At 46.1% G+C, this 24523-nt stretch overlaps 5 non-coding genes across 5 annotated transcripts; 1 reads left to right on the forward strand and 4 right to left on the reverse strand.

The window, feature by feature from the left end:
• Positions 1–306: 306 nt before the first annotated feature.
• On the reverse strand, positions 307–378 carry trnag-ucc (transfer RNA glycine (anticodon UCC)). The gene has a single exon. It is a non-coding gene; the product is annotated as a tRNA-Gly (tRNA).
• A 675-nt stretch (positions 379–1053) lies between these two features.
• On the reverse strand, positions 1054–1136 carry trnal-aag (transfer RNA leucine (anticodon AAG)). Its single transcript has one exon. It is a non-coding gene; the product is annotated as a tRNA-Leu (tRNA).
• Positions 1137–1838: 702 nt separating this feature from the next.
• trnal-cag (transfer RNA leucine (anticodon CAG)) lies at positions 1839–1921 on the reverse strand. Its single transcript has one exon. It is a non-coding gene; the product is annotated as a tRNA-Leu (tRNA).
• A 6311-nt stretch (positions 1922–8232) lies between these two features.
• trnam-cau (transfer RNA methionine (anticodon CAU)) lies at positions 8233–8304 on the reverse strand. The gene has a single exon. It is a non-coding gene; the product is annotated as a tRNA-Met (tRNA).
• Positions 8305–24203: 15899 nt separating this feature from the next.
• Positions 24204–24271, forward strand: trnas-uga (transfer RNA serine (anticodon UGA)). Its single transcript has one exon. It is a non-coding gene; the product is annotated as a tRNA-Ser (tRNA).
• Positions 24272–24523: the final 252 nt, after the last annotated feature.

Below are 24523 nucleotides of genomic sequence, written 5' to 3' on the forward strand. Positions count from 1 at the left end.
CCCATCGAGTCTGCACCGATCCACTTAAGACCTCAATTCCATCCTATCACCCTCACCCCGCAACCCAATAATCCTTCCTACCTTTTTGGACACTAAGGGCAATTACGCATGACCAATTCCCCTAGCCAGCTCGTCTTTATGCCGTGGGAGGAAACCGGAGCACCCGGGGTGAAATTCACGCAGACATGGGGAGAACGTGCAGACTCCGCACAGACAGTGACCCAAGCCGGGAATCGAACCTGGAACCCTGGAGCTGTGAAACAACTGTGCTACCTTGCTGCCCAAAATTTCGAAATGAGTTTTTTCTGCGATGGCTGGGAATCGAACCCAGGTCAACTGCTTGGAAGGCAGCTATGCTCACCATTATACCACCATCGCTCACTGAAGAGCTTCAAATTCTATCTTCATTGTCATTTCATTACTAATCAGTTGTGCTTTTCCTATTTTTGAACACCAGCCAGCGTCCTGTATCTGAGTGCCGTCCTTCTCCAAGCCGCTGGGGGTTAAGGAGCTTCGCGTCGTTGCATTGATCAGTTTGCTGCAATCAACAAAGACCGAACTCCCGCCGACCTGTTCCTCACATGAAGATATTGAGAGTCTAAGATCTGAGCGGCGTGAAGGATCCAATTATACAGTTGCATCCTTGCGACTGGAATCTCTCTCCACAGCTGCTTCTGGTGCTGCTTTCACAAACAAGCAGCCAGAAAACCCTTCAGTGTCCAAACAGGAGGACGTTCATCCAGTAAAGGCGGCAGAAGAGTTTTCTGGGAGATGTCGACTGAGACACCTCGACAATCCAACCAGCCAGACTATTTACAACAAGAGACGAGACATTTACCAGGAATCCTGGGATCATTATTAATTCCTCAAATAGAGTCATGAGCAGATTATCCAGTGATGAACTGGGCTTTTGCCTGTGGGGTCTTGCTGTGCGAATATCAGCAGGAATCTCATTCCAGGAGGCCACCGCTTCCCCATTGAATGGGAGGTATTGGATCGTCCTGGTGTTGCAAATATTGCTGGAGAAACGTAACCACGTGGAGGAAAAGGGAATGTCAGAAGTGGGATTCGAACCCACGCCTCCAGAGGAGACTGCGACCTTAACGCAGCGCCTTCGACCGCTCGGCCATCCTGACGCACTGTGGCCAAAAATATGCTCCATGCGCAAATCGATTTAAATTTAATTTTCATCTTCATTTCATTTCAAACTAGATGTGGTTTTACTATTTTTGAACGCCAGCCAGACTCTTGCGTCTGAGTGCCATCGTTCTCCAACGCGCTGTGTGTTAAGGAGCTCTCATTTCTGCATTGATCAGTTTGCTCCAATCAACAAAGTCCGTACTGCCGTCTACCTGTTCCTTACACGAAGGTATTAAGAGTCTAAGATCTGAGTGGCGGGAAGGATCCAATGAGACAGTTGCATCCTGGCGACTGGAATCTCTCTGCACAGCTGCATCTGGTGCTGCTTTCATAGACAAGTAGCCGAATAACGCCTCCAGTGCCAAACACGAGGATGTTCATGCTGTAAAGGCGGCAGAAGAACTTTCTGGAAGAAGCCAGCTGATTCACGTCCGACAATCCAACCAGCCAGACTATTTACAACAATGGAAGTGGAAATTTACCCGGAGTCCTGGGATCAGTATTATTTCCTCAACCAGGATCACTGAGCAGATCATCCAGTCATGGACTGGGCTTCTGTCTGTTGGGCCTTGCTTTGCGAATGTGAGCAGGAATCTCATGTCCTTACGCCACCGCTTCCCAATTGAATCGGAGGTATTGGATTTTCCTGGTGTTGAACGGTTTGCTGGAAACACGTAACCTCGTGGAGGAAAAGTTAATGTCAGAAGTGGGATTCGAACCCACGCCTCCAGAGGAGACTACAACCTGAACGCAGCGCCTTCGACCGCTCGCCCATCCTGACGCGCTGTGATCAAAGATATGCTCCATGGGCAAATCGATTTTAATTCAATTTTCATCTTCATTTCATTTCAAACTAGATGTGGTTTTACTATTTTTGAACGCCAGCCAGACTCTTGTGTCTGAATGCCATCCTTCTCCAAGACGCTGTGTGTTAAGGAGCTCTCATTTCTGCATTGATCAGTTGGCTCCATTCTACAAAGTCCGTACCACCACTTGCCCATTGAATGTGAGGTATTGGATCTTCCTGGGGTTGAACATTTCGTGGAGGAAAAGTTAATGTCACAAGTGCGATTCGAACCCACGTCTCCAGAGAAGACTGCGACCTTAACACAGCGCCACAGCCACTCGGCCATCGTGATGCGCTGGCGTCAAAAACAAGTTCCGTGTACAAATCGACTTAAATTCTATCTTCATCGTCATTTCATTTCAAACAAGATATGCTTTAGCTACTTTTGAACCCCACCCAGTGTCCTGTATCTGAGTGCCATCCTTGTCCAAACTGCTGGGGGTTAAGGAGCTTCTCATTGCTGCATTCATCAGTTTGCTCCAATCAACAAGGACCAAAGTCCCGCTCAACCTGTTCCTCGCACGACGGTATTGAATGTCTAAGATCTGAGAGACGTGAAGTATCCAATTGGAGAGTTGCATTCTGGCGACTGCAATATCTCTCCACAGCTGCTCCCTGTGCTGGTTTCAGAGACATGGAGCCGAACAACCCCTCCAGTGTCCAAACAGGTGAACGGTCATCCAGTGGAGGCGCCAGAAGAGTGTTCTGGGAGAAGTCAACTTAGTCACATCGACTGCAGTGTGGGTAGCTGAAGAACAGGTGTCCAAAACCGGATCAGACTGAAAGCAAAACTTTGATACCAATAAAGAAAATCGCAGATGTGCTGCTGACAAATAGCAACTTGTTTCCGTTTGGTGTGAGTGAGAACACGAATAGCAGAGGATGCTTTCAATCCATCGACTTCTGGGTTATGGGCCCAGCACGCTTCCGCTGCGCCACTCTGCTCGTGGTTGACTCTCTTCGGGGTCGGACTTGAGGCAAGGTTTGAAGAAATCAGTAACAGCGTGATTTATGTTCCCAGAGAGTGAAACTTCCGTCACGAACTTCATTCTATGAAGGTGATTCCAGTCACTCCCCACGTTCCCATCAGAACAACGTCACAGAAGAAATCACATCACCTTCACAGAACAACCATTCAGCACGAAAATAAATTATCTGAACTATGCTGACCAGTATTAGTGTGTTCAAAAGTGTGTTCCTGTTGAAAGAAAAAATAAGGAAGTGAATAGTTGTGTGGCTACCGCAGGGCAGTAATGACGTAGCTCCTGGTTTAAGGACCAGAGTGCCGCAGCGGAAGCGTGCTGGTTCATTGGCCTGAGGTCGAGGAATCGAGGCTATTCTCTGCTATTTACATTCTCCCTCACACCAAAAGTAAACATAACGCAGATTCCTGTTTGCTTTGCAGCAAATACCTATCAGAAATTTTTTGCAGTCTCATCCCGACATTAGTCCCAAGAATGAAAGAGACAGCATGGCACATTACAACATTGTAAAGCTCACACAGAGGGAACCACAGAGAAAATTCTTTAAAGTCTCAGACGATCTGACAGCATTTGTAAGGAGAGAAAAGAGCTAACGTTTAGAGTCCAGGTGACACTTTGTCAAAGCTGGACGGAAACGTTATCGAGCAGTACCCCACAGAGGGGCAATATAGATATATAACGATATCCAGTAATAACTCACAGGGGGCCAATAAGGAAATAAATCTTTATCGAGCAACAAATCATAATAGAAACCGAGTTCCCAACTTCCCCTCTTGGACGGATGTGAACAATCCAACCTGCCAGACTACTAACAAGAAATTAAGACGAATTTGTCCCGGAGTCCTGGGATCAATATTCATTCCTCAACCAGTTTCACTGAAGCAGGTTATAGAGTCATGAACTGCGCTTTTGCCTGTGGAGTCTTGCTGTGCGTATTTAAGCGGAATCTGATGTCCTGAGACCAATGTTTTTACACTGAAAGGGAGGTATTGGATCTTCCTTTCAAACAAGACATGCTTTTCCTAATTTTGAACCCCAGGCAGTCCTGTATCTGAGTGCCATCGTTGTCCAAACTGCTGGGGGTTAAGGAGCTTCTCATTGCTGCATTCATCAGTTTGCTCCAATCAACAAGGACCAAATTCCCGCTCAACCTGTTCCTCGCACGACGGTATTGAATGTCTAAGATCTGAGAGACGTGAAGTATCCAATTGGAGAGTTGCATTCTGGCGACTGCAATCTCTCTCCACAGCTGGTCCCTGTGCTGGTTTCAGAGACATGGAGCCGAACAACCCCTCCAGTGTCCAAACAGGTGAACGGTCATCCAGTCGAGGCGCCAGAAGAGTGTTCTGGGAGAAGTCAACTTAGTCACATCGACTGCAGTGTGGGTAGCTGAAGAACAGGTGTCCAAGACCGGATCAGACTGAAAGCAAAACTTTGATACCAATAAAGAAAATCGCAGATGTGCTGCTGACAAATAGCAACTTGTTTCCGGTTGGTGTGAGTGAGAACACGAATAGCAGAGGATGGTTTCAATCCATCGACTTCTGGGTTATGGGCCCACCATGCTTCCGCTGCGCCACTCTGATCGTGGTTGACTCTTTTCGGGGTCGGACCTGAGGCAAAGTTTGATGAAATCAGTAACAGCGGAATCAATGTTCCCAGAGAGGTGAAATTTCCGTCCCGAACTTCGTTCTATGAAGATGATTCCAGTCACTCGCTACTTTCCCATCAGTACAACGTCACAGAATCAATCACATCACCTTCACAGATCAATCATTTAGCACGAAAGTAAATTATCTGAACTATGCTGACCAGAATTAGTGTGCTCAAAAGTGTGTTCTTGTTGAAAGAAAAAACGAAGAGGTGAATCGTTGTGTGGCTACCGCAGTTCAGTAATGTCGTAGCTCCTGGTTTAAGGAGCAGAGTGCCGCAGCGGAACCGTGCTGGGGCATTAGCCGGAGGTACAGGAATCGAGGATATTCTCTGCTAATTACATTCTCCCTCACACCAAAAGTAAACATAACGCAGATTCCTGTTTGCTTTGCAGCAAATACCTATCAGAAACTTTTTTGCAGTCTCATCCTGACATTAGTCCCAGGAATGAAGGAGGCAGCATGGCACATTACAACATTGTAAAGCTCACACAGAGGGAACCACAGAGAAAATTCTTTAAAGTCTCAGACGGTCTGACAGCATCTGGAGGGAGAGAAATGAGCTCACGTTTAGAGTCCAGGTGACACTTTGTCAAAGCTGCACAGGAAACGTTATCCAGCAGTACCCCACAGAGGGGCAATATAGATATATAGCGATATCCAGTAATAACTCACAGGGGCCAATAAGGAAATAAAGCTCTTTCGAGCAATGAATCATAATAGAAACCGAGTTCCCAACTTCCCCTCTTGGACGGATGTGAACAATCTAACCGGCCAGACAATTTACAAGAAGAGAGGACGAATTTTACCCGGAGTCTTGGGATCAATATTAATTCCTCAACCAGAGTCACTGAAGCAGATTATCGAGTCATGAACTGGGCTTTTGCCGGTGTGGTCTTGCTGTGCGTATTTAAGCAGGAATCTCATGTCCTGAGACCAACGCTTTTCCATTGAAAGGGAGGTATTGGATCTTCCTGAGGTTGAAAATCTTGCTGGAGAAATTTAACCTCGTGGAGGAAAAGTCAATATCAGGGGTGGTAGTGGCACCCACGCCTCCAGAAGAGACTGCGACCTGAACGCAGCGCCGTAGCCGCTCGGCCATCCTGATGCGCTGGCGTCAAAACTAAGTTCCGTGCCGAAATCGACTTAAATTCTATCTTCATCGTCATTTCATTTCAAACAATATATGCTTTTCCGACCTTTGAACCCCATCCAGAGTCCTGTATCTGAGTGCCATCATTGTCCAAGCCGCTTGGGGTTAAGGAGCTTCTTATTGCTGTATTGATCAGTTTGCTCTAATCAACAAGGTCCGAATTCCCGCTCAACCTGTTCCTCATGCGAAGATATTGAGAGTCTCAGATCTGAGCGACGTGAAGTATCCAATTGGAGAGTTGCATTCTGGCGACTGCAATCTCTCTCCACAGCTGCTCCCGTTGCTGGTTTCAGAGTCATGGAGCCGAACAACCCCTCCAGTGTCCAAACAGGTGAACGGTCATCCAGTAGAGGCGCCAGAAGAGTGTTCTGGGAGAAGTCAACTTAGTCACATCGACTGTACTGTGGGTAGGTGAAGAACAGGTGTCAAAGACCGGATCAGACTGAAAGCAAAACTTTGATACCAATAAAGAAAATCACAGATGTGCTGCTGACAAATAGCAACTTGTTTCCGTTTGGTGTGAGTGAGAACACGAATAGCAGAGGAATGTTTCGATCCATCGACTTCTGGGTTATGGGTCCACCAAGCTTCCGCTGCGCCACTCTGATCGTGGTTGACTCTTTTTGGGGTCGGACTTGAGGCAAAGTTTGACTAAATCAGTAACAGCGTGATCAATGTTCCCAGACGGGAGAAACTGCCGTCCCGAACTTCGTTCTATGAAGATGATTCCAGTCACTCCCCACTTTCCCATCAGAACAACGTCACAGAATCAATCACATCACCTTCACAGAACAACCATTCAGCACGAAACTAAATTATCTGAACTGTGCTGACCAGAATCAGTGAGCTCAAACGTGTATTCTTGTTGAAAGAGAAAATGAGGAAGTGAATAGTTGTGTGGCTGCCGCAGGGCAGTAATGACGTACCTCCTGGTTTCAGGAGGAGAGTTCGGTAGGGAAACCGTGCTGGGCCATTACCCTGAGGACGAGGAATCGAGGCTGTTCTCTGCTATTTACATTCTTCCTCATACCAAAAGTAAACATAACGCACGGTCCTCCTGTTTGCCTTGCAGCAGATACCTGTCAGAAATGTCTTGCAGTCACATCCCGACATTAGTCCCTGGAATGAAGATGGGAGCATGACACATTACAACATTGTAAAGCTCACACAGAGGGAACCACGGAGAAAATGTTTTAAAGTCTCAGCATGTCTGACAGCATCTGCAAGGAGAGAAAAGAGCTAACTTTTCGAGTGCAGGTTACCCTTAGTCATAGCTGGACCGGAAACGTTCTCCAGTAGTACCCCACGGCGGGGCAATATAGATATATAACGATATCCAGTAATATCTCGCAGGGGGCCAATAAGGAAATAAATCTTTATCGAGCAATGAATCACAATAGAAACCGAGTTCCCATCTTCCCCTCTCGGATGGATGTGAACAGTCGAACGTGCCAGACTATTTACAAGAGAAGACGAATTTTACCCGGAGTCCGAGGATCTCTATTAATTCCTCAACCAGAGTAACTGAAGCAGATTATCGAGTCATTAACTGGGCTTTTGCATGGACCTTGGGTAGGGTGCTCTTTCCAAGAGCCGGTGCAGACTCGATGGGCCGAATGGCCTCCTTCTGCAATGTAAATTCTATGATTCTATGATGTTGGGTCTTGCTGTGCGTATTTAAGCAGGAATCTCATGTCCTGAGACCAAAGCTTTCCCATTCAAAGGGAGGAATTGGATCTTCGTGAGGTTGAAAATCTCGCTGGAGAAATTTAACCTCGTGGAGGAAAAGTCAATATCAGGAGTGGGACTTGAACCCACGTCTCCAGAAGAGACTGCGACCTGAACGCTGCGCCTTGGACCACTCAGCCATCCGGATGCGCTGGCGGCAAAAGTGAGATCCGTGCACAAATCTACTTAAATTCTATCTTTATCGTCATTTAATTTCAAACAACATATGCTTTTCCTACTTTGGAATGCCAGCCAGTCTCCTCTATGTGAGTGCCCTCCTTGTCCAAGCCGCTGGAGGTTAAGGAGCTTCTCGTTGCTTCATTGGTCAGTTTGCTTCAATCAAGAAGTACCGAATCTCCGCTCTACCTGTTCCTCACACGAAGATGTTGAGAGACTAAAATCTGAACGATGTGAAGCATCCAATTGGAGAGTTGCATTCTGGCGACGGCAATCTCCTTCCACAGCTGCTTCCGGTCTTGTTTTCACAGAAAAGTAGGCGAAGAACCCCTCCAGTGTCCAAACAGGTGAACGTTCATCCAGTACACGCGCCAGAAGAGTGTTCTGGGAGAAGGCAACCTCGTCACCTCGACTGTACTGTGGGTAGCTGAAGAACAGGTGTCAAAGAGCGGATCTAACTGAAAGCACCATTTTGATACTAATAAAGAAAAAGGCAGATGTGCTGATGACAAATTGCCACATGTTTCCGTTTGGTGTGAGTGAGAATATAAATAGCAGAGGATGGTTTCGATCCATCGACCTCTGGGTTATGGGCCCAGCACGCTTCCGCTGCGCCACTCTGCTCGTGGTTGACGTTCTTCGGCGTCGGTCTTGAGGCAAAGTTTGAAGAAATCAGTAACAACGTGAACAACGTTCCCAAAGAGGTGAAACTTTCTTCCCGAACTTCATTCTATGAAGGTGATTCCAGTCACTCCCACTTTCCCATCAGAACAACGTCACAGAAGAAATCACATCACCTTCACAGAACAAACATTGAGCACGAAGGTAAATTAACTGAAATATGCTGACCAGAATCAGTGTGCTAAAACGTGTGTTCTTGTTGAAAGAATAAATGAGGAAGTGAATAGCTGTGTGGCTACCGCAGGGCAGTAATGTTGTGTCTCCTGGTTTAAGGAGCAGAGTGCCGCAGCGGAAGCGTGCTGGGTTATTAGCCTGAGGTCGAGGATTCGAGGCTGTTCTCTGCTATTTACATTCTCCCTCACACCAAAAGTAAACACAACACACGTTCCTGTTTGCTTTGAAGCAAATACCTATCAGAATGTTTCTTGCAGTCTCATCCCGACATTAGTCCCATGAATGAAGAAGACATAAGAACATAAGAACTAGGAACAGGAGTAGGCCATCTGGCCCCTCGAGCCGGCTCCGCCATTTAATGAGATCATGGCTGATCTTTGTGGACTCAGCTCCACTCTCCGGCCCGTTCACCATATCCCCGAATCCCTTTATTCTTTAGAAAGGCATCTATCTTTTTCTTAAAAACGTTTAAAGAAGGAGCCTCAACTGCTTCACTGGGCAAGGAATTCCAGAGATTCACAACCCTTTGGGTGAAGAAGTTCCTCCTACACTCCGTCCTAAATCTACCTCCCCTTATTTTGAGGCTATGCCCCCTGATTCTGCTTTCCCCGACCAGTGGAAACAACCTGCCCGCATCTATCCTATCTATTCCCTTCATAATTTTATATGTCTCAATAAGATGCCCCCGCATCATTCTAAACTCCAATGAGTACAGTCCCAGTCTGCTCAACCTCTCGTCATAATCTAATCGCCTCAACTCTGGGATCAACCTAGTGAATCTCCTCTGCAGTCCCTCCAGTGCCAATATGTCCTTTCTAAGGTAAGGAGACCAAAACTGAACACAATACTCCAGATGCGGCCTCACCAACACCCTATACAATTGCAGCATAACCTCACTAGTCTTGAACTCCATCCCTCTAGCAATGAAAAACAAAACTCGATTAGCCTTCTTAATCACCTGTTGCACCTGCACACCAACTTTTTGCGACTCGTGCACCAGCACACCCAGGTCCCTCTGCACAGCAGCATGTTTTAACATCTTACCGTTTAAATAATAATCCATTCTGCTGTTATTCCTCCCAACATGGATAGCCTCACACTTGGCAACATTGAACTCCATCTGCCAGACCCTAGCCCATTCACCTAACCTACCAAATCCTTCTACAGACTTCCGGTATCCTCTGCACTTTTTGCTTTACCACTCATCTTAGTGTCGTCTGCAGATTTTGACACATTGCACTTGGTCCCCAACTCCAAATCGTCTCTGTAAATTGTGAACAACTGCGGGCCCAACACTGATCCTTGAGGGACCCCACTAGTTACAGGTTGCCAACCAGAGAAACACGCATTGATCCCCACTCTCTGCTTTCTGTTCGTTAACCAATCCTCTACCCATGCTACCACTTTACCCTCAATGCCATGCATCTTTAGTTTATGCAGCAACCTTTTGTGCGGCACCTTGTCAAAAGCTTTCTGGAAATCCAAATATACCACATCCATTGGCTCCCCGTTATCGACTGCACTGGTAACGTCCTCAAAAAATTCTACCAAAGTAGTCAGACACGAACTACCCTTTGTGAACCCATGCTGCGTCTGCCCAATGGGACAATGTCCCTCCAGGTGCCCCGCTATTTCCTCCTTAATGATAGATTCCAGCATTTTCCCTACAACCGAAGTTAAGCTTACCGGCCTATAATTACCCGCTTCCTGCCGACCTCCTTTTTTAACCAGTGGTGTCACGTTTGCTACATTCCAATCCTCTGGGACCACCCCAGAGTCTAGTGAATTTTGATAAATTATCACTAGTGCGTTTACAATTTCCCTAGCCATCTCTTTTAACACCCTGGGATGCAGCCCATCAGGGCCAGGAGACTTGTCTACCTTTAGCCCCATTAGCTTGCCCAATATTGCCTCCTTAGTGATTACAATCATCTCAAAGGTCCTCACCTATCATATATTTTTTCCATCAGTCACTGGCATGTTATTTGTGTCCTCCACTGTGAAGACTGACCCAAAAAACCTGTTCAGCTCCTGAGCCAATTCCCCGTCTCCTATTATTAAATCTCCCTTCTCATCTTCCAAAGGACCAATATTTACCTTAGCCACTCTTTTTTGTCTTATATATTTGTACGAAGTCTTACAACACCAGGTTAAAGTCCAACAGGTTTGTTTCGATGTCACTAGCTTTCGGAGCGCTGCTCCTTCCTCAGGTGAAAGAAGAGGTCTGAATGAAGAGGTCTCATTCACCTGAGGAAGGAGCAGCGCTCCGAAAGCTAGTGACATCGAAACAAACCTGTTGGACTTGAACCTGGTGTTGTAAGACTTCGTACTGTGCTCACCCTAGCCCAACGCCGGCATATCCACATCATTATATATTTGTAGAAGCTTTTACTATCTGCTTTTATGTTCTCAGCCAGTTTACTTTCATAGTCTACCTTACTCTTCTTTATGGCTTTTTAAAGTAGTTTTCTGTTGTCCCCTAAAGACTTCCCAGTCCTCTCGTCTCCCATTAATTTTTGACACTTTGTATGTTTTTTCCTTCAATTTGACACTCTCCCTCACCTCCTTCGATATCCACGGTCGATTTTTCCCCTTTCTACCGTCTTTCTTTTTTGTCGGTATGAACCTTTTCTGAACACTGTGAAAGATCGCTCGGAAGGTTCTCCACTGTTCCTCAACTGCTTCACCATGAAGTATTTGCTCCCAGTCTACCTTAGCTAGTTATTCTCTCATCCCATTGTAATCGCCTTTGTTTAAGCACAAAACACTAGTGTTTGATTTTACCTTGTCATCCTCCAACTGTATTTTAAATTCCACCATATTGTGGTCGCTCCTTCCAAGAGGATCCCGAACTATGAGATCATTAATCAATCCTGCCTCATTACACAGGACCAGATCTAGGACCGCTTGTTCCCTTGTAGGTTCTATTACATACTGTTCCAGGAAATTATCCCGGGCACATTCTATAAACTCCTCCTCAAGGCTGCCTTTACCAACCTGGTTAAACCAATCGATATGCAGATTAAAATCTCCCATGATAACCGCTGTGCCATTTCTACATGCATCTGTTATTTCTTTGCTTATTGCCTTCGCTACCATCCTGTTACTATTTGGTGGCCTATAGACTACTCCTATCAGTGACCTTTTTGCCTTACTATTCCTGATTTCCCCCAAATTGATTCAATCTTGTCCTCCATAACACCAATATCATCCCTTACTATTGCCCGGACGCCATCCTTAAACAACAATGCTACACCACCGCCCTTACCGTCCATTCTATCCTTTCGTATCGTGTGAAACCCTTGGATATTTTACTCCCAGTCGTGACCATCTTTTAACCATGTTTCAGGAATGGCCACTAAATCATAGTCATTCACGATGATTGGCGCCATCAACTCATTTACCTTATTTCGTCTACTACGAGCATTCAGGTAAAGTACACTTATGCTGTTTTTTATGTCTTTGTTATGAATCCTAACACCTTGATCAGTAACTTTTCGCAATTTATTTTTCCTCTTACCGTTTCTCCTAATTTTCCTTGTCTTTGAACCCATATCTCTACATAATAACCTGTCACGTAACCTGCTGCCTTAATCTCCATTAACCATTATACTGTCCATAGCTTTACATTTCCCTTCCCCCCCAACTTGCTAGTTTAAAGTCCTTGTGACCAACCTATTTATCCTATTCGCTAGAACACTGGTCCCAGAATGGTTCAGGTGAAGTCCGTCCCAACGGTACAGGTCCCTCCTGCCCTAGTACTGATGCCAATGCCCCATGAAATGGAATCCCTCTTTCCCGCACCACTCCTTTAGTGCGGAAAACTTCTCTAATTTTCTCAACCCTATGCCAATTGGCACATGGCTCGGGTAGTAATCCAGAGATTATAACCCTGGAAGACCTGTTCTTTAATTTAGTCCCGAGTGTTTGATAATCCCCAAACAGGTCCTCTTTCCTAGTCTTACCTATGTTGTTAGTCCCCACGTGGACCACAACAACTGGATCCTCCCCCTCCCTCTCCAAAATCATTTCAAGCCGATCAGAGATGTCCCTCACCCTGGCATCGGGCAGGCAACCTACCATGTGGGACTCTCGATCTGGCTTACAAAGGATGACATCAATCCCCCTAATTATAGAATCCCGTACAACTACCACTTGTCTTTTTGCTCGCCCCTCTTGAATGGCTCCCTGTACCACGGTGTAGTGGTCAGTCAACGCATCCTCCCTACAGCCCTCTTCCTCATCCACACAGGGAGTAAGTGCCTCCTGCTTGTTAGACAAGGTCAAGGGCAGAGGCTCCTCAACTCCTAAACTCAGGATCCTCCTACATGCATCCCTTGCAGTCACACCACTCTGTCCCTGACCACTGTCCGAATTAACAGTACTTATTCTACCGGATGTGACTGCCTCCTGAAAAAAATCGTCCAGCATGACACAGTGCAACATTGTAAAGCTCACGCAGAGGGAACCACGGAGAAAATGTTTTAAAGTCTCAGCAGGCCTGGCAGCATCTGGAGGGAGAGAAATGAGCTAACGTTTCTAGTCCACGTGACAATTTGTCAAAGCTGCACGGGAAACGTTATCCAGTAGTACTCCACAGAGGGGCAATATTGATATATAACGATATCCAGTAATACCTCACAGTGAGGCAATAAGGAAATAGGTTGATCGAGCAATAAATCACAATAGAAACCGAGTTCCCAACTTCCCCTCTCGGACGCATGTGAACAATCCAACCAGCCACACTATTTATAAGTTGAGAAGACGAATTTTACACGGGGTCCTGGGATCAATATGAATTCCTCAACCAGAGTCACTGAAGCAGATTATCGAGTCATTAACTGGGCTTTTGCCTGTGGGGTCTTGCTGTGCGTATTTAAGCAGGAATCCCATGACGTCAGGCCAACGCTTGTCCAATGATCTTCCTGAGGTTGAAAATCTGTCTGGAGAAATTAAATCTCGTGCAGGAAAAGTGAATATCAGGAGAGAGATTCTAACCCACGTCTCCAAAAGAGACAGCGAGCTGAACGCAGCATCTTAGACCGCCTGGCCATCCTGATGCGTCGTCGTCAAAACTAAGCTCCGTGCACAAATCGACTTAAATTCAATCTTCATCGTCGTTTCATTTCAAACAAGACATGCGTTTCCTCCTTTTGAACCCCAGCCAGAGTCCTGTATCCGAGTGCTCCAAATATGGCCTTACCAAAGATTTGTACAGCTGCATCATCACCACACGGCTCTTAAATGCAACCCCTCTGTTAATGAACGCTAGCACACCATTGGCCTTCTCCACAGCTCTATCCACTTGAGTGGCAACTTTCAAACATCTATGAACATAGCCCCCAAGATCTCTCTGCTCCTCCACATTGCCAAGAACCCTACCGTTAACCCATTATTCCGCATTCATATTTGTCCTTCCAAAATGGACAACCTCACACTTTTCAGGATTAAACTCCATCTGCCACTTCTCAGCCCAGCTCTACATCCTATCTATGTCTCTTTGCAACCGACAATAGCCCTCCTCACTATCCACAGCTCCACCAATCTTCGTATCGTCTGCAAATTTACTGACCCACCCTTCAATTCCCTCATCCAAGTCATTATTGAAAATCACAAACAGCAGAGTACCCAGAAATGATCCCTGTGGTACGCCACTGGTGACTGGGATCCAGGCTGAATATTTGCTATCCATCACCACTCTCTGACTTCTATCGGTTAGCCAGTTCGTTATCTAACAGGCCAAATGTCCCACTATCCCATGCCTCCTTACTTTCTGCATAAGCCTACCATGGGGATCATTATCAAATGCCTTAGTAAAATCCATGTACACTACATCCACTTCTTTACCTTCATCCACATGCTTCATCACCTCCTCAAAGAATTCAATAAGACTTGTTAGGCAAGACCTACCTCTCACAAATCCATGCTGACTATCCCTAATCAAGCAGTGTCTTTCTAGACACTCAGAAATCCTATCGCTCAGTGCCCTTTCCATTACTTTGCCTACCACCGAAGTAAGACTACCTGGACTGTAATTTCCAGGGTTATCCCTATTCCCTTTTTTGAACAGTAGAACGACATTCGCCACTCCCCAATCCCCTGGTACCACCCCTGCTGACAGTAAGGACGAAAAGATCATTGCCGACGGCTCTGCAATTTCATCTCTTGCTTCCCATAGAATTCTTGTATATATTCCGTCAGGCCCGGAGGACTTTTACAAAATGCCCAACACATCTTCCTTCCTAACAAGTATTTCCTCGAGCTTACTGTTTCACACTATCCTCTCCAACAATGTGGCCCCTCTCATTTGTAAATACTGAAGAAAAGAACTCGTTCAAGACCTCTCCTATCTCTTCAGACTCAATACACAATCTCCCGCTACTGTCCTTGATCGGACCTACCCTCGCTCTAGTCATTCTCATATTTCTCACATATGTGTAAAAGGCCTTGGGATTTACCTGGGTCCTACCCGCCAAAGATTTTCCTTGCCCTCTCTTAGCTCTCCGAATCCCTTTCTTCGGTTCCCTCCTGGTTATCTTGTATCCCTCCAGCGCCCTGACTGAAACTTGTTTCCTCAGCCTTACAGATGTCTCCTTCTTCCTCTTAACAAGACATTCAACCTCTCTTGTCAACCATGGTTCCCTCACTCGACCATCTCTTCCCTGCCTGACAGGGACATACATATCAAGGACACGTAGTACCTATTCCTTGAACAAGTTTCACATTTCACTTGTGTCCTTCCCTGCCAGCCTATGTTCCCAACTTATGCACTTCAATGCTTGCCTTACAACATCGTATTTACCCTTCCCCCAATTGTAAACCTTGCCCTGTTGCACGCACCTATCCCTCTCCATTACTAAAGTGAAAGTCACAGAATTGTGGTCACTATCTCCAAAATGCTCCCCCACTAACAAATCTATCGCTTGCCTTGGTTCATTACCAATTACCAAATCCAATATGGCCTCCCCACTGGTCGGACAATCGACATACTGTGTTGGAAAAGCTTCCTGGACACACTGCACAAACACCACCCCATCCAAACTATTTGATTACTCATGGACAAAGACGAGAGTGGTCCTAAAGAAAGAGTGCTAAATTGGGGAAAGGCCAAGTATAACAAAATTCGGAAGGAACTAGGGAATGTGGATTGGGAGCAGCTCTTTCAGGGTAAATCCACATTTGAAATGTGGGAGTATTTTAAGGAAAGGTTGATTCGAGTGCAGGACAGACATGTCCCTGTGAAATTGAGGGATCGAAATGGCAAGATTAGGGAACCATGGATGACGGGTGGAATTGTGAGACTTGCGAAGATGAAAAAGGAAGCATACATAAAATCTAGGCGACTTAAATCTGATGAAGCTTTGGAGGAATATCGGGAAAGTACGACACATCTCAAACGCGCAATAAAGAGTTCTAAAAGGAGTCATGACATATCTTTGGCTAACAGGGTTAAGGAAAATCCCAAAGCCTTTTATTCGTAGAAAGGAGCAAGAGGGTAACTAGAGAAAGGATTGGCCCACTCAAAGACAAAAGAAGGAATTTATGCGTGGAGTCAGAGGAAATGGGTGAGATTCTTAATGAGTACTTTGCTTCGGTATTCACCAAAGAGAGAGACATGACGGATGTTGAGGCTAAGGATGGATGTTTAAATACTCTAGGTCAAGTCGGCATAAGGAAGGGGGAAGTTTGGGTATTCTAAAAGGCATTAAGGTGGACAAGTCCCCAGGTCCGGATGGGATCTATCCCAGGTTACTGAGGGAAGCGAGGGAAGAAATAGCTGGGGCCTTAACAGATATCGTTGCAGCATCCTTGAGCACTGGTGAGGTCCCGGAGGACTGGAGGTTTGCTAATGTTGTCCTTTTGTTTAAGCAGGGTAGCAGAGATAATCGTGGGAATTATAGACTTGTGAGCTTGACGTCAGTGGTAGGCAAACTGTGGAGAAGATACTGCGTGATAGGATCTATTCACATTTGGAAGAAAATAGACTTATCAGTGATAGGCAGCATGGTTTTGTGCAGGGAAGGTCATAACTTAGAAACCTAATAGAATTCTTTGAGGAAGTGACAACGTTAATTGATGAGGGAAGGGCTGTAGATGTCATATCCATGGACTTCAGTAAGGCGTTTGATAAAGTTTCCCATGGCAGGTTGCTGGAAAAAGTGAAGTCGTATGGGGTTCAGGCTGTACTAGCTAGATGGATAAAGAACTGGCTGGGCAACAGGAGACAGAGAGTAGTGGTGAAAGGGAGTGTCTCAAAACGGAGAAAGGTGACTAGTGGTGTTCCACAGGGATCCGTGCTCGGAGCACTGTTGTTTGTGATATACAGAAATTATCTGGACGAAGGAATAGGTGGTTTGATTAGCAAGTTTGCAGATGATATTAAGATTGGTGGAGTTGCAGATACCGTGGAGGACTGTCAGAGAATACCGGGAAATATAAATAGATTGGAGAGTTGGGCAGAGAAATGGCAGGTGGAGTTCAATCCAGGCAAATGCGAGGTGATGCATTTTGGAAGATCTAATTCAAGAGCGGACTTTACGGTCAATGGAAGAGTCCTGGGGAAAATTGATGTACAGAGAGATCTGGGAGTTCAGGTCCATTGTACCCTGAAGGTGGCAACGCAGGTCGATAGAGTGGACAAAAAAGCATACAACATGCTTGCCTTCATCGGACGGGGTATTGAGTACAAGAGTCGGCAGGTCATGTTACAGTTGTCTAGAACTTTGGTCAGGCCACAGTTGGAATACTGCGTGCAGTTCTGGTCGCCACATTACCAGAAGGATGTGGATGATTTAGAGATGGTGCAGAGGAGGTTCACCAGGATGTTGCCTGGTATGGAGGGTGCTAGCTATGAAGGAAGGTTGAGTAGATTAGGATTGTTTTCATTGGAAAGACGGAGGTTGAAGGGGGACCTGATTGAGGACTACAAAATTATGAGAGGTATATACAGGGTGGATAGCAACAAGCTTTTTCCAAGAGTGGGGGTGTCAATTACAAGGGATCACGATTTCAAGGTGAGAGGTGGAAAGTTTAAGGGAGGTGTGCGTGGAAAGTATTTTACGCAGAGGGTGGTGGGTGCCTGGAACGCTTTGCCAGCGGAGCTGGTAGAGGCGGGCACGATAGCGTCATTTAAGATGCATCTAGACAGATATATGAATGGGCGGGGAACAGAGGGAAGTAGATCCTTGGAAAATAGGCGACAGGTTTTGGTGAAGGATCTGGATCGGCGCAGGCTGGGAGGGCCGAAGGGCCTGTTCCTGTGCTGTAATTTTCTTTGCTCTTTGTTCTTTGTAAAGAGTTTCCACTCAATGTTTGGGAAGTTGAAGTCACCCATGACTACTACCCTGTGATTTCTGCACCTTTCCAAAATCTGTTTCCCAATCTGTTCCTCCACATCTCTGCTAATATTTGGGCCCACAGAAAACTCCCAACAAGGTGACCGCTCCTTTCGTATTTCTGACTTCAACCCATACTACCTCAGTAGGCAGATCCTCCTCGAATTGTCTGTCTGCAGCTGTTATACTATCTCTAATTAGCAATGCCACCCCTCCCCCCCCCCCACCACCTCTTTTACCACCCTCCCTAATCGTATTGAAACATCTATAACCAGGGACCTCCAACAACCATTTCTGCCCCTCTTCTATCCAAGTTTCTGTGATGGCCACCACATCGTAGTCCCACGTACCGATCCATGCCTTAAGTTCTCCCACCTTATTCCTGATGCTTCTTGCGTTGAGGTATACACACTTCAACCCATCTCCGTGCCTGCAAGTACTCTCCTTTGTCAGTGTTACCTTCCCCACTGCCTCATTACACGCTTTGGCGTTCTGAATATAGGCTACCTTAGTTGCTGGACTACAAATCCGGTTCCCATTCCCCTGCCAAATTAGTTTATACCCTCCCGAAGATTACTAGAAAACCTCCCTCCCAGGATATTGGTGCCCCTCTGGTTCAGATGCAACCCATCCTGCTTGTACAGGTCCCACCTCCCCCAGAATGCACTCCAATTATCCAAATACCTGAAGCCCTCCCTCCTACACCATTCCTGCAGCCACGTGTTTAACTGCACTCTCTCCCTATTCCTAGCCTCGCTATCACGTGGCACCGGCAACAAACCAGAGATGACAACTCTGTCTGTTCTGGCTTTTAACTTCCAGCCTACCTCCGTTTATTACCTCCACACCCTTTTTCCTACCTACCTCGTTGATAGCAATGTGCACCACGACTTCTGGCTGCTCACTCTCCCCCTTAAGGATCCTGAAGACACGATACGAGACATCCCTGGCACAGGCACCCGGAAAGCAACATACCTTCTGGGAGTCTCGCTCGCGACCACAGAATCTCCTATCTATTCCCTGAACCATTGAATCTCCTATTACGATTACTTTTCTCTTCTCCCCCTTCCCTTCTGAGCCCCAGACCCAGACTCAGTGCCAGAGAGCTGGCCGCTAAGGCCTTCCCCCGGTGGGTCACCCCCCCCCCCCCCCAACAGCATCCAAAACGGTATACTTGTTTTGAAGAGGAACGGCCACGAGGGATCCCTGCACTGTCTGCCTGTTTGTTTTCTTTCCCCTGACTGTAATCCAGCTACTCTTGTCCTGTACCTTGGGTGTGCTTACCTCCCTGTAACTATTCTCTATAACCCCCTCTGCCTCGCGGATGATCCGAAGTTCATCCAGCTCCAGCTCCAGTTCCCTAACACGGTCTCTGAGGAGCTGAAGTTGGGTGCACCTCCCTCAGGTACAGTCAGCGTGGACACCGTATCCCTCACCACCCACATCCTACAGGATGAGCATGTAACTGCCCTAGCCTCCAACCCTTCTTATCTTACAGAATATAGCTGCCCTGTGGATCAACTGGACTTCCGGCCTCTGACTCTGCTCCAGGTCAGCTGCACACTCTATAAACTCCTGGTTCCGTTCTCGCTCTTTGCTGAAATGAAATTAAAGGAGCACCTTACTAACTCCTCACCTAACTCCCTCAGTCACCAAACACTCACTGTAGCAGTCAAATGCACCAAATTCAGCACTCAGAGGAAACAAAGTGTGCACTGTAGCTGGATCACTTTTATACCGTGAATCTAGCCTCTGGAGACTGGCCTAATCCAATTAGCTAATTAATAAGCTCCAGCTGCAAGTACCTACAAGTAGAACCTTTGTTTAAAGCTTGATGAAAATTCACCTTCTCAACCAAACAGGAACTTTTAAGTTAATTAACTAAATAAAAGAAAGACTAGACTTTAGATCAAAATTAACCCTTATACACCCTTAGTCACGAAACTCTCACTATAGCATGCAAATGCACCAAATTCAGAACTCAGTGAAGAACGCCTCCAGTGGAAAAATAGGAGGAACTTCATTCAGTGGAGGCAGCAGAGGAGGATTCTGGAAGAGGTCAACTGAGTCACCTCGACTGTACTTTGGGCAACCGAAGAACAGGTGTCAAGGAGCGGTTAAGCGCCAAACACGTCCCTCCCTACTTTTCCTCTAAACTGCTCCCGCGTTCAGTCAATGGCACCATATCGATCGCACAGATGTTAAAAAGTGCTTTGCAGGGTTCGTCCGGGATTGAAACCCGGGACCTCTGGTATTTTATCGCAGCAGAATTTCCTACGTGAAAATCGCCAAAGCGAGAATCATACCCTTAGACAAACGCGCCACCTTCTGATCAACGTCCCGCTGAAACAATCTTACCATTACTTCCCAACCGAAGCTTATTTTATTAACTCAATGGGCTTCTTAATACCTGTTGAATTTGGTTTGGTTGTTAAAGTAAAATCCAAATAAACTATTTTTTGTCCCTTGCTTATCTTATCGGGATCATTAGGTCAATTTGGTTCTTTCTGGTTTGTTGGCCTCCACTGCGAACAGAACAATAGACATCCGGGACCAATCTTTATAAATAGAAGCATCGAGCACATTCTTCATAATGCAGATTCTTCATAAAATCCTGAAAGAGAATTGGAAAATGTTGGATTACTCGGCTGGTCTGGCAACATCTGTGGAGAGAGAAAGAGAGTTACAGTTCCGAGTCAAGTATGACCCTGCTTCTCATACTCTGTTTCCCTCTCTACAGATGCTGCCAGGCCTACTGGGATTTTCCAGCATTTTCTGTTTTTATCACGGGACTACCGCCAGCTCTCGGCGACCAACGTGGACACCGTGGGCAAAATGGATTTCGCCTGATCTGTAACTATTCAATGATTCTCTAAACGAGAGTGTAAGATCTGATCAAAGTGAAGTATCCAATTGGAGAGTTGCATCCTGGAGATTGGAATCTGTCTCCACAGCTGCTTCCGGTGCTGCTTTCACAGACAAGTAGCCGAAGAACCCCTCCAGTGGACAAACATGAGGAAATTCATCCAGTGGAAGCGGCAGAGGAGGATTCTGGAAGAGGTCAACTGGGTCACCTCGACTGTACTGTTGGCAGCCGAAGAACTGGCGTGAAGAAGTGGTTAAGCTCTAAACATGACCCTCGCTCCCTCCCTCCCTTTCCTCCAAACTACTCCCGATTTCAGTCAATGGCACCATAATGATCGTACAGATTTTAAAAAGTTATTTGCACAGTCCGCAATCTGAACCCGGGATCTCTCTCATTTTATGGCAGCAGAAGATCCTAAGCGAGAATCATCCCACTAGACCAACGAGCCAGCCGGTGGTCAGCGTGCCGCTGACACCATTTTACCATTACCTCCCAAGCAAAATTTATTTTATCAACTCAATGGGCTTCCTAATTCCTGTTCAATTTGGTTTGGTTGTTAAAGTAAAACGAAAGAAACTCTTTTTTGTCCCTTGCTTTTCTTATCGGGGTCATTGGGTCAATTTGGTTCTTTCTGGTTTGTTGGCCTCCGCTGCGAACAGAACAATAGACATCCGGGACCAATCTTTATAAATAGAAGCGTCGAGCACAAGGGCAATGCCGCTATGGAGATTCTTCATAAAATCCTGAAAGAGAAATATAAAATGTTGGATAACTCGGCTGGTCTGGCAACACCTGTGGAGAGAGAAAGTTACAGTTCCGAGTCCAGTATGACACTGCCTCCCATTCTCGGTTTCCCTCTCAGTCAATGTCTGGTACTGTATGTGAGGGTGGGATTCAGTATCTATCAGACATTGGTACTGAATGTCAGTGTGGAAATCTTTCTGTATTTATCAATCACAATTCTTGTTTGGGAAACGTGAGATGAATACGTAACATCCGCATGGCTGTAAGAGATAGAGAAAGTCACACAGAAAGAGACTATCAGGATACACACAGTGACACACAGAAAAGGTTCAGTGCAAACCAGCAAGATACTGAGATGGAGAAATTGGGTATTTAGGAAAATGTGTTTTCTGCTGCACACAGAGAGGCCCTGTTTGTAAATGTATATCCTGCTGTGTAACCGTGCTCTCTGATGTGTAACTGAGCTCTCAGCCGTGTAACTGAGCTCTCTGCTGTGTGACTGTTCTCTCTGTCGTGGAACAATGACTCTGCCGGTGACAGATCTGCACTGCACTGCACTAATTGGAGGGCTGTGACCAGTGGTGTTCCACAGGGATCAGTGCTGGGACCTTTGCTCTTTGTAGTATATACAAATGATTTGGAGGAAAATGTAACTGGTCTGTTGAGTAAGTTTGCAGACGACACAAAGGTTGGTGGAATTGCGGATAGCGATGAGGACTGTCAGAGGATACAGCAGGATTTAGATTGTTTGGAGACTTGGGCGGAGAGATTGCAGATGGAGTTTAATCCGGACAAATGTGAGGTAATGCATTTTGGAAGGTCTAATGCAGGTAGGGAATATACAGTAAATGGTAGAACCCTCAAGAGTATTGAAAGTCAAAGAGATCTAGGAGTACAGGTCTACAGGTCATTGAAAGTGGCAACACAGGTGGAGAAGGTAGTCAAGAAGGCATACGGCATGCTTGCCTTCATTGGCCGGGGCATTGAGTATGAGAATTGGCAAGTCATGTTGCAGCTGTATAGAACCTTAGTTAGGCCACACTTGGAGTATAGTGTTCAATTCTGGTCGCCACACTACCAGAAGGATGTGGAGGCTTTAGAGAGGGTGCAGAAGAGATTTACCAGAATGTTGCCTGGTATGGAGGGCATTAGCTATGAGGAGCGGTTGAATAAACTCGGTTTGTTCTCACTGGAACGAAGGTGGTTGAGGGGAGACCTGATAGAGGTCTATAAAATTATGAGGGGCACAGACAGAGTGGATAGTCAGAGGCTTTTCCCCAGGGTAGAGGGGTCAATTACTAGGTTTAAGGTGAGAGGGGCAACGTTTAGGGTAGATGCACGAGGCAAGTTTTTTACGCAGAGAGTAGTGGGTGCCTGGAACTCGCTACCGGAGGAGGTGGTGGAAGCAGGGACGATAGTGACATTTAAGGGGCATCTTGACAAATACATGAATAGGATGGGAATAGAGGGATACGGACCCAGGAAGTGTAGAAGATTGTAGTTTAGTCGGGCAGCATGGTCGGCACAGGCTTGGAGGGCCGGTTCCTGTGCTGTACATTTCTTTGTTCTTTGGTTGTGTCAAATCATTCCCTGTTGTGTAAATGTGTTCCCGGTTGTGGAAATCGATCCGTCTGAAGCAGAACCTTTCTGCGCCATTACGGAGACGAAATTTCAATTCCAGATTTATTCAATCTTGTCACCAAGGGTTAGTTCACACCCCTGGATTCCCAGTCAAGCGACATAATATTATGAAGACAGTTAATTCAGCATGAATATTTGAAGATACTAATATGGAAGCGCCCAACGTGGGGCTCGAACCCACGATCCTGAAATTGAAAGTACCATGCTCTACCGACTGAGCTAGCGGGGATGGTGCTGCCCTATTGATTAAACCTCTTCTTGCAGAGTAGCGGCGGTGCTCATTCGGAGGGTCAGTGTTGACTCGTTGGGTCGAATGGCCTCATTCTGCGCTGGAGATTTTACGATTGGATGATACAAGGAGGTTGATGCGGTGGAGTCCTTCTGCCATACTGCCCACTCCTGACACCAGGTAAAAATGCTGGTCTCTCAATGACTGGCGACCAAGGTCTTGTAATAAAAAATAATTAAATTAATAATTGAGCAGCCCCTCCTGGCTTGTGCTCTGGCCGCGATCCGGGGAGAACTGCTCGAATCCAGACACGTTATCATGTTAGTTGCGTCATCAGGTCATCACGTGACTATTCGGCCTGCACAGGTCTCCTTCTGTGCCGTAATTTCTAGATTCCATCATTTTAATTTTCTCCCAGACTGGGAAGTGTGGTCCTGTTCCATTTGAATTTCTAATATATTTCCAATGTAACTGATGTTGTTACACAAACTATTTAATCAGTGGAATTGTGCGTTTAGGGAGTTGAGATTTTCGAGTCTCTCAAGGCTTCTCTCCAAATCCAATGGCCATTTTCCACGAAGTTTCAACCCCACCTCACATAAACACTATTAGAACATAGAAAAATACAGCACAGAACAGGCCCTTCGGCCCACGATGTTGTGCCGAACCTTTTTCCTAGATTAATCATAGATTATCATTGAATTTACAGTGCAGAAGGAGGCCATTCGGCCCACCGTGTCTGCACCGGCCGACTATTGGTCGCTCGAATGGAATAACTTCCTGGAGTGATTCCAGGCTGGTTTTAGAATGTATTCCATCGACCAAATAACTAATGAATGACACAATGAACGCAGCTGCGGTGGCCGAGTGGTTAAGGCGTTGGACTTGAAATCCAATGGGGTTCGAATCCTGCTCGCAGCGACTGTGATTCGAAATGTTTGTTCTACTCCCCGCACAAGCCGCTGACTCGAAAATTAATACGTTTTCCGATTGTTTGTAAATAAGCGGTTTCAACGTTAATCAAGTTCAGTCAGATATTTAACATTTTCGGGGGGGGGGGGACGACTGAACGAACTATTCAGATGAATAAGGAACTCACACCCAAAACAGCAATCAGGAAATAATAAGGGAAGGGAAAGTCAGGGAACCAAGAGGTGAAGTAATCAGTGGGAA

The sequence above is a fragment of the Scyliorhinus torazame genome, chromosome 24 (genome assembly GCF_047496885.1).
Source record: "Scyliorhinus torazame isolate Kashiwa2021f chromosome 24, sScyTor2.1, whole genome shotgun sequence".
NCBI classification, from domain to species: domain Eukaryota; kingdom Metazoa; phylum Chordata; class Chondrichthyes; order Carcharhiniformes; family Scyliorhinidae; genus Scyliorhinus; species Scyliorhinus torazame.